Source organism: Triticum aestivum, chromosome 6B (genome assembly GCF_018294505.1).
Source record: "Triticum aestivum cultivar Chinese Spring chromosome 6B, IWGSC CS RefSeq v2.1, whole genome shotgun sequence".
Taxonomy (NCBI): domain Eukaryota; kingdom Viridiplantae; phylum Streptophyta; class Magnoliopsida; order Poales; family Poaceae; genus Triticum; species Triticum aestivum.
The window spans coordinates 46,922,125-46,929,447 of NC_057810.1; the positions used below are offsets into that span (position 1 = coordinate 46,922,125).

Sequence of the window (7,323 nt, forward strand, 5' to 3'; positions counted from 1 at the left end):
ATACCGCGGAGAGGAGGAATTCGTCTAGCACGCCCTGCACCACGGTCTGAGAAGCTCAATCGGCCCACAGCTCGAACCCTAGATCGTTTCGACCGAAGACTCTCAGGAGGATCCTCGATCGTGCATGGGGGTGTAGACAACGAACCGGATGAACCAACCTTGTTAAACTGGGCCTCATACCCAGTTAACAGCGGCCCACACAGGACCGGGCCCGGCTCACTCAGAGCCGGCCCACTTCCAGGCACACCGAGCCCGCGGCCCAGGAGTGCGTTCAAACGCATCTCCCGCACCTGCGCGATCTCGATCGGCCGCCTCGCCGGCGACAACGCCATGGCCGCCGCCGGCCGCCGGGACTCACCACCAGAACGGATCGGTTTCTTCCTCCTCACAACTTTACTCCAAGATTCCGGCCGGATTAAATCGAAAAGGGTGAGGTTAAGAAGACTAACCTTCGGAAGGGGTCCCTTCCATGGCCTGACAGCCGTCGCCGCCGTTCTCCGATGCACGACGCGCCACACCATCTCCTTCCTCTCATCCGTGTGAAGCCCAACCCTCGCCTGATCGTCCACTGGCAAGATCTCGTCCACCGTTGAGGCCACCTCATCCTCATCATATCCCGCACCGAAAAACTCGCAAAAAAGATCTGAAGGTGTCGGCGTTGGCAGAGAAGCCGCCGGATCATCGCCATCTCCGTCCGCCTCATCCTCATCGGCTCCGGCTAGCGCCCAAAACCGGCCGCCAACCCGTGGACGAACCACGGCCCCCGAAAGCACAGGTCGGGCGATCGCCGGACAGCGGCCCGCGTCGCCCCCCCCCCCCCCCCCCCCCCCCGTCGCCCCCCTATTGCCCATCATTGCCAATTCAAGTAGTTTCTGTTTGGCGACACTTATTTTGGGATGGATGGAGTATTAATTAGCTATGGGCAACTAGAGGAACTAGCGATTGGATAAATTAGCAAGGGAGAGAGATATTTGTACATACCGTCTGCTTGCTGCTTGACCGTTGGATAACTTAGTCCTCACAATAGAAATGATAATTTCCCCCAAAATTGATTCCAACAGGAGGATGGCTTGGAGGCATTGTTATAGCACTCCTGAAGGCAGACTCTATGCTTGTCTTGTCATATTCCTGATCACCAGCACAGCCAATTCCTGCACACAGTTCTTTAAGTGCTAACAGGTTCTCAATGCTGGCAGGTGCAAACCCATTCTTTTCTGACCCCTTGGCATTGAACATCAGCTCGAGCCTCTGGAGCTGTGGCATGGCACCAGCTTGGAAGGTCAGGTATGACGTGCTGCTTAATAGGAGTTTAAAACACTCGAGAGCAGGGAATGCTCCTCTCCCAAAGATGGCAATCATTTCATTCGTGGCTTTTCGGGTTTTTATATCGAAGTGAGTTAGGGCGGACAGATCCGCAAGGATACCAACACCATCATTTAACAAGTTAACAAGTTGACACTGTAATGTGCCGAGGTAACGGAGTTCACCCATCCAGCCAGGGACCCTAGGAAACCAGCAGCTTGGTAAGACAAATAGTCTTTCAAGGTGGTAGGAAGTTGCGGGAGGGGACATTGGCATCAAATCATCTATGCAGCCAGTTACACGGACAAGCAGGTCCTCAAGGCTATAAAGTTTCCCCAAAGAAGAGCATAGAGCATCCATGCGCCTCTCCGCGTCTTCAAGAGGAAGAAAGCAGTCAAGAATTAGATATTTCAGATTGGTCTCTAAGGCCCTTGATATTATCAAGCGTGTTCCTCGCAAAATCAAATGCACATATATGCCGTAGGGATTTCCTGTTTCCAATCCCATCAAGTAGCCCTGTTTTAACAATTGTTCGGATGTGAATTGGGGACTTTACCGTTCACATATTTAGGTATACCCATTCATCATCGTAAGCTGACCAACAGAGAATAGAAGTGCACTGAGGATCGTTTTGAGAAGAAACCGAGCTGTTGGAAAGGTAAGCTCATGTCATACAGAGGGCGATTAATCTTGATTAATTTGGTCCTCACAAGTATGCCTATGTTTCTTCTATCGTTTTTTGAGGTCTCGGTTGGAGTCGGGAAGAGGCTAGATTTCTATCGATCACGATTCTTTTGGCAGAGTGATGAGCTTAAGCGAAAATATAGGCGTGCTAAATGAGATATCATCTGTAGGCCGAAGGACCAAGGGGGTCTAGGTATTGAAAATCTGGAAGTCAAGAACAGATGTCTCCTTAGCAAGTGGCTGTTTAAGCTTTCTTCCGAGACGGAGGCCACATGGGCTCAGATCTTGCGAAATAAGTATCCTCACTCTAAAACTTTGTCCCAGGTGACAGTGAGGCCGACTGACTCACCATTTTGGAAAGGATTGATGAGAGTTAAACCACTCTTTTTCAATAGGACAAGGTTCTTAGCCGGAAATGGAGCTGCTACGAGGTTCTGGGAGGATACGTGGCTTGGGGAGACTCCCCTTGCACTTCAATATCCTTCTTTGTATAACATTGTTCAACGTAGAGATGCTTACGTTGTAACAGTTCTACACTCCACTCCACTCAATATTCATTTTCGGAGGACGCTAGTGAGAAACCGTTGGGAGGCCTGGCTCCATCTTGTGAGAAGATTGATGGATGTCCAGTTGTCTCAACAGCCAGATCAGCTGTGTTGGAAACTCACTAAGAATGGAGTGTCCTCGGTCAAATTCATGTATCTGGATGTTATTAACTCTAGCGTGATTCTTTCCTCGAAGTATGTTTGGAAAGTTAAGGTCCCTTGAGAATCAAAGTGTTTATGTGGTTTGTGCATAAACAAGTTATTTTGACTAAGGATAATTTGGTAAAAACGTAACTGGATTGGTTCTGCAAGATGCAGTTCTTGTGACCATAACGAATCTATCAAACACCTCTTTCTTGATTGTCTGTTGGCCAAGATTTTGTGGTGATCGGTTCATATTGCTTTTAATATTAATCCGTCGAGTTCTATCAACACGTTATTTGGGACGTGGCTCGATGGGATAGCTTCAGATACAGCGAGGCACATTCGTGTAGGCATTTGTGCTTTATTATGGGCAATCTGGAACTACAGAAATGATTTGGTTTTTAACAGAACAACAAACATTCACTTTTTGCAGGTTATCTTCAGGGCCACTGCGTTGATACGTATGTGGTCGCTACTCACTCTGACGGAGGCCAGGGAGCGTTTGGTTACTGCGTCTACCCGATGGGATATGGTAGTACGGGATATTTTCAACCGGTTTGGATGACGGTCATGTAATAGGATAGGCATGTAGTGCTCCTATATTTTTATGCCAGCCGGTTGTGGCTTTGCCTTTTTTTGTTTCGCTCTTGTGAGCATTTGTTTACTTCCTTGTGCGAGACTTGGAGACTTATGCTGGATCTTTCTTTTATTAATAATATTGGCCGTATGCATCTTGCTGATGTAGAGGCTGGTGTGAACCCCCTTTTCGAAAAAAAGATGAACTATTTTTGATGGCAGATTCTTACAGCCGAGCACATCGAGTGTTTCCAATTGTTGCAGCATTCTAATTTGTGTTGGTAGTTGGTACAAACATAGGTTACTGATCCATAGGTATCTCAGCAGATACAGTTTCCGCAATCCTGTGAGATCAACCATAGCATGGTCCAGATCAATATAATAAATCGAAGAAACTTCAATTCTGACAATGGAAGTGCTTTATCAGACATCCCAAAGAACATAACCGATCGAACCTGTGATATGTCAGTGTTTCTCGGTAACATTGTTTGACCATCACGTGAACCATCCAGGCGGATAGACAGCCGGCGAGCCTTGTAATTCAGTCTTTTAATGGCTTGTGGGTCGTCTACTATAGTAAAAAAGTTCTCTTCAGCAGACTTACACAAGATAAGATCAAGCATCATATCATGTATTCTGCATTGCGTCACTGACCCTTGCTTATCAAATTTTACAGGTTGAATAAGATTTCTATTCACAAGCTCATTGAAATAATTATTTGCAGCCTTCTCCACATCCTGTCCACTTTCTTTACTGATAAAACATTCAACCACGATTGGCGTACCAAATTTGACCTTCCTATCGTGTAGTCCTCTGGATACATACCAAGGTATAACAAGCATGTCTTGAGGTGAGGAGGAAGATCTCTATAGCCGAGGTCTAATACTTGCCTCATGCCTTCTAGTGTGAAATTTGTTCCTGAGCCCAAAGAATTCAGTACATGTTCCCACATTTCCTTTTGGTTGGGACCTTCGCTGGCTAGTAAGCTGGATATACTAACTATTGCAAGTGGCAAACCACCACATTTTTTGAGAATTTGAACTGAAACATCTCCAAGATGCTTAGGACAAGCTTCCTCCGAGCCAAATATTCTATTAAAAAATATTCTTCTTGAGTCTACATCGCTAAGGGGCTGCATTTCTAAAATATGATCATGTCGATTTGAGCAGCATGCCCTAGCCACATCCTTAATTCTTGTAGTTGCTATTATTCTGCTGCCAACATCATTTTCTGGGAAAGCACATTTAATAACACGCCATGCATGTAGATCCCATATATCATCTATTACAATCAAGTACCTGCCAAGCAATTCATTATAGTGTTAAGTCAAATATAATTAACTTATCAAGTCGTGTTAAAAGATGGAACCACGGAGAAAAGTACTTCATTCATTGATATATCAGTAGTGGTTGAAGAACAAAATAGGCACATTGGTTAGCTGGCACTATTTTTTTTATGGTGTTACGACGGGCTTACGCCGGCCTGAACTATTTTCATTATATATAAGAGTGAGATACGACAGAGAGGGTACTACATATACAAGAAGAACAGAAAGCTGACAGAAGCGAGCTACAACACACACAAAAAGAACAAGGAACAACAGAAGAAGAACACGTAACAATAGAAGAAGAACAAGAAGCAAGCTACAACCAGCAGCCAACACCAATAACTTAGCATCCATGACCGCCAGGCAGACCGAGGAGAGCGAGAGCTAGCTTAGTTGGATCAGTCGAAAGGAGATCCTTCACGGAGAAGACGTAGATAAGAAGTTGCCACCTGCCATGCGATCCCTCTGCACCTTGAAGAGGTAGGAAGTCGCAACCACCGTCGAAGGGTATCCCATTGCCTAGGCACGCCGCCACGAAGAGAGCCACAGTTGTGCCGAAGAGCAATATTCCGTCGAGACAGCCCCACACCTCCTTTGGGCCACACCATGGCCACCATCACAAATAGAGAGAGCCAGAGCACCAGAGGCAAGCAAACCTCAAGCACCGTCAAAGGGCACCGAACTACAAGACCTCACTGCCGCCACTAGCCCCCAAGAGAGAGATCAACCATCAGCACCAAGATGACCTAGGCAAGGACCGCCGCCACCATACACTCCACCAAACCAGCCACGCTCCAACTGAGACATCAAAGACTAACAGCTGAATCATGGCTCCAAGACAACGCCCCCAAGGGGGACACATCAAAGATGCCATCTCCGATTCAGAAAAGAATCTAAGGCTTTCGCTCGGAGCACACCAAAGAATGGGCTATAGAAGCTCCACGATGATGCCTTCAAGAAGAGAAGCGGTGCTCAAAGGCGTTTCCATCATCGCTGCCAATGAGGTCGGCACTAGGCTGGCACTAATCAGTTAATGAGATTGAGTATATAATCTTTGTCTAGACATAAGAAAACTTAGCAAATGATAAAAGTTGAGCATATTTAATCAGCAACCAGTGAGTGCACCTTGGATGTGCCCCTTAGCAAATGATAAAAGTTGAGCATACTTAATTGGGAAAGTTTTGGGGTTTTTCTTTTAAATAGGCATACTAATACTTGCACTTTTTTCCTTACTTAAATCTCTTTAGGAATATTTGAGGATTTAATTCCAGAGCTTTTACCCATACATCATGTTTCATTTACTTTTCAAGCGGAGTGGGGACAAACACACTTGAAAGAAATATTTATTACCAAGGAAATGGATAAACTAGAATACAAAGGGCAAGCATAAAGTACCTCTTAGCTAGGAAATGTTCTCTGATTTTGTCGAGAAGATGTGACTCGCAATCATGAATAGATGGTTCTATTCCAATTTGGGATAGTAAACTACTAAGAAGTCTTCGGATACCAGGCTTTCGAGACACTGGCAGAAATGCACTACAGTCAAAATCGCTCTTCAGCCTGCGGTATACCTCATTGGCAAGTGTTGTTTTGCCCAAACCTCCAAATCCCACAATTGATACTATCTTCAACTGATTCTCCTCATCTCTTAGCTGATTGACAAGTTCATTTGATGCCCTCTCAATACCAACAAGGTCAGCAACATTTGCATAGAGTGCGACAACCCGCTGATCAATGGCCACATCACTTGATGGGGATACATGATGATCATATCTTTTGTGTCGTTTACTTGTCTCAAGCACAAGTTTCTTGATATCCTTCACCCGATTAACAATCCGGTGACGGGCCATCAGTGTTTTGAGGCGCTAAATAGTACTGTTCACAATCCCAGAACTTTCACCTTTCTCCACAATGTGAAGCTTGAAGTCATCAATAATGTCTTCAATATCATAAGACATCTCTGTCACTTCATCCCTCCACCCACTGGTTTGCTTATCTAACTCGTCCACATCTGAAATCCTCTCAAGAAAATTATTCATGCTACGAAGCTCATCACTGATAGACTTCACTTCCTTCCTCATGTTTTTGAGTTTACTGAACTCCTCCCCCACGAGGGTGGCCAGCTTACGAAGGAGGGAGTTCATCGCGCCAGTAGAAGCACTGATCATTATTCCAGCCATCACTTGCTCGCCAACTGTTTATCTTCCCTTCTAGTTATGTTTGGGAGGTCCCTACAGTATGGACATTACATAGGTCAGGGCTTTCAAGCTGGATAGCATGTTGGAATGAAGAAAATTTGATATAAGAAGTCAATCCTACATATACTTGGTATTTATTCATTCCGAAAGCATTTCTTTCTTACGGTTCAAGCGGAAAAAAAATGTAATCTTAGCTTAAATAGGGAGTAACCTGCTGGATGTTGGAACATGGGCGAAAACCTTCGCTTGAAGCCATTACTCTATATCAAAGCACAGCATGCACCGGATGATCCATGTTTAGTCGCTTGAGCACACATGTTTCTCTCACTCTCAACCAAAAGGGTGGGCAGGAGGATTATATTGAATTTGCTGGAAGTGCAGAATGACTTGTTAGTATAGATTTTTTTTTTAGAAAAGGAGGATGACCCCCGGCCTCTGCATCTGGGAGATGCATACGACCACTTTATTGATTATTCTCGAGGACCTTACAAAGTATTACAACAATATGTCTGAATCCGCCATCTTGGCAACATATGCCACTACTCCT

At 45.2% G+C, this 7,323-nt stretch overlaps 1 pseudogene; it reads right to left on the reverse strand.

Moving 5' to 3' along the window:
• Window positions 1-1,000: 1,000 nt before the first annotated feature.
• Window positions 1,001-6,722, reverse strand: LOC123133401 (disease resistance protein RGA5-like; annotated as a pseudogene).
• Between the last annotated feature and the right edge of the window lie 601 nt (window positions 6,723-7,323).